Source organism: Tachypleus tridentatus, chromosome 7, assembly GCF_004210375.1.
Source record: "Tachypleus tridentatus isolate NWPU-2018 chromosome 7, ASM421037v1, whole genome shotgun sequence".
NCBI lineage: Eukaryota > Metazoa > Arthropoda > Merostomata > Xiphosura > Limulidae > Tachypleus > Tachypleus tridentatus.
Window position 1 is genome coordinate 166,951,249 of NC_134831.1, and position 3,326 is coordinate 166,954,574.

Genomic DNA, 3,326 nt, shown 5'->3' on the forward strand with positions numbered 1-3,326 from the left:
AATTAATCAGACATTTTTTAATCACCCATATTTTCGTGTTGTTACTTTTTGAATAATTTTATTAATAATTCTTATGTTTTAAGACTTTTCAGTTTAAAGAATGGTAGGATGACCACTAGGTTTCACCATAAGATTGGTTTATTTAACGTACTTAAATTACAAAACTCTTATGTTACGTATTTGTTTAAATCTAAGTGGAAATACAGCTTACTTTTGTAGTTACACATTCGGTCTTAACTATGTGATATCAAACAAACTGTTATGACCAACATAAACGAAATATTGAAGTTTACTTTTAAAGTAGTGAAAGAAAAGCATATCTCTTGATTATAGAAGAAGGATAGACAGATTAGTGGTATGACTTTAATAAACATTCATATCTACCATTCCTCATGAAGACAGACGGTATTCTTTCTAAAGGTTTTAGTACTACACATAGACTTAATGAGCATTACCATACACATGGTAATGTGCCTAGAATCCTCAGTATTATTGATAATCTAGTTTACGAAGGGTGAAAACATTCTCTTTAAATAGCTATCGCGTCAATTTCCAACCTTGAGCGGCCTGCAAGTGTCATGTCTTCCATGAAATCATCTAGATTGTGGTTATTTCTGTTTTGATAAACACTTTTGCCTAATAATACAGGTCGGGATGTAGTATTCTTTCAAAGCAATTTTATTTCCTGCGACACGAAGCTGTTTCGTCCGAGTTCCCGAATAACTGAGCGATTATCACAAGATAACGAGCCACGTTTATTACTTCTCAATGTGGCGAGCGTAAGTTATTCGCACACAATTATTATTCATGGACGTTCTAAACACTTGAGTTCCACAGAATTAAACCTGAACCATTTCAACACATTTCATTCCTTTCTTACCGTTATTGTTTTCTCTCAAGATATGTAGAAAATAAATAAATTAGAACCCACAGACATCCTGCACTAGTAAACATGATTTGGTGTTTGGGTAGGGAAAATATTGGCGCCTGTTGTAATTACCAAATATGACTTCGGGAAGAGTTGATCCACTTTCTATTGAGGTTTCGTTGTTGTATGACGTTTGTGATGCGAGTAATTAGAGTAAAAGTAACAAGTGCTTATGAGTAAACAGCTGGTAGCCTTTAGGTCGCTGAATTTTTAGGATTTGATAAACAAGTCCTAGAATGTTAATTGCTCATAACCCGTTTGTTTGAAATAGTTAAAGAAAAAGGGAAGGAAGGGACAAAACGAAATTTTGAAGATAATTTTAATAGAAATATTTAAAAACGTTTATCAGGTTTTGTTGAACATTTAAAATACTGATTACACTGTAACACAGGTTTTGTTTCTGGACAGTATGTGTTATTTCCTAATTTCTGTGTTGTAGAAGTACAGGAAATGGCCATTAGTCTCTTCAAACTTTGCTTTTGTGACCTGGATAATGAAATTTAGAAATTAACCTATTTTCTATGAAAATACGGGCAAATTGCACATTTTCATTTGTATGAGGTCTGAATAACACAGCATATGAATCAAGATTTACATGTATTTATAATAAAGTTATACAAAAATGAACAAAATGTTTAGAAGTGAGTAGTTTTCGAGATTTGCGACTGTAATGTAAATCACTTTCACGAATCAGCCCCAAATATCGTCTCCCATCATGTTTTTGTTATACACTCCTTTGTAGTGGCGTTCAAAGTCCAGTATATCTTGGTTCTCCTTGAATTTTCAAGATGAGCGTCAACGATATAGACATTCAGGGACATCCTGCAACCCATTTTGCCGTAGTTCTTCACCAGAACCTCAACCAGTTGCACATAATTTTCGGCCTTGATTGCCCAAAGCCCCGAACCACTGCGGCAAAGGTGCCTCAAGATTTTTCTCTTCCTATAGAGCTTCTTGCGGAATTTTTTGCACTCCAGAATCTTTTTTTTGTGGTCCAACGAAGACACTAGCTTTGACCTTTGCCTGAAACAGCTTATGAAAAAGTCTCGAAGGTACTTGAAAGCTGCAAACTCCTTATCAAGAGCTGTGACAAATGTTTCATAAGACCCAATTTTATGTGCAATGGTGGGAACAACATCTTCTGGAGGTCCACTAGAGACTCACACTTGACATTTAGCCTGCTCACAGGGAACTCGGTCCATTGTGACCAGTGCTTCCTGTTGTAGTTCACTGCAGTGTCCCCGCTGTCCCAAAGGCAAAGATAGCATGGAAACTTGGTAAAGCCTCCTTGGAAACCCATCAGGAATGCCACCATTTTGAATTTTCCAATAACCTCCCATCCATACTCATCATACTTCAAGGTTTTTAGCAAGGTCTTGAAACTGTTTTATTCCTCTTTGAAGTGCACCGAATAAACCATGGGAAGAAACGGATACTTATTCCCATTATGGAGCGGCACAACTTTGAGACTTCTGGATGAGCTATCAGTGAAGAGGCGCCACTCGTTCGGGTTACAGACAATTCCAGCTGCTTCCAGTTCTATCACCAACTGCATCTCTGAAATTGTTAACTAAATCTTCAACGTCTACCTCCTCTTCTGATTTGCTGCTCTCTTCTGAGAATAGCTGGGAGCTCAGTTGGTTCACGACAAATTCTTGGAATAGTGAACTTCATGGCTCTCTTTTCCCCTCTGTACCATCCTGCAAAAAAAGCAAAATAAAATTGTCATTTTGAAGAATATATTTATTTCATCCACAACTAATGTGTAAGAGGTTCATGTAAATATTTTATATGTGATATTTTTTCTATATTAATGGAAATTTTAAAAATTAAAAGATATTTAAATTTTAAAAGGTCTAAAATTTGTATAATATAAAATCTTACTATTCAAGCAAGCAAAATTGTTCGTCTTACCTCCATTTTTTTTTTTTTTTTGCAGTGCTCGCAGGTAAAATAAGGTGTCCGGGGTTTGTCCTGATCCCCGAAGAGGCATGCTGAAATATGTCTTGTAGGATTCACACATTTTAAAATAAGGTGTCAGGGTTTGTCTTGATCCCCGAAGAGGCGTGCCGAAATATGCATTGTAGGATTCACACATTTTAAAATAAGGTGTCCGGGGTTTGTCTTGATCCCCGAAGAGGGTGCCGAAATATGCATTGTAGGATTCACACATTTTAAAATAAGGTGTCCGGGTTTGTCTTGATCCCAAGAGGCGTGCCGAAATATGCATTGTAGGATTCACACATTTTAAAATAAGGTGTCCGGACTTGTCTTGATCCCCGAAGAGGCATGTAAGAAGGATTCACACATTTTAAAATAAGGTGTCCAGGGTTTGTCTGTGATCCCAGAAGAGGCGTGCCGAAATATGCATTGTAGGATTCACACATTTTAGCAGATT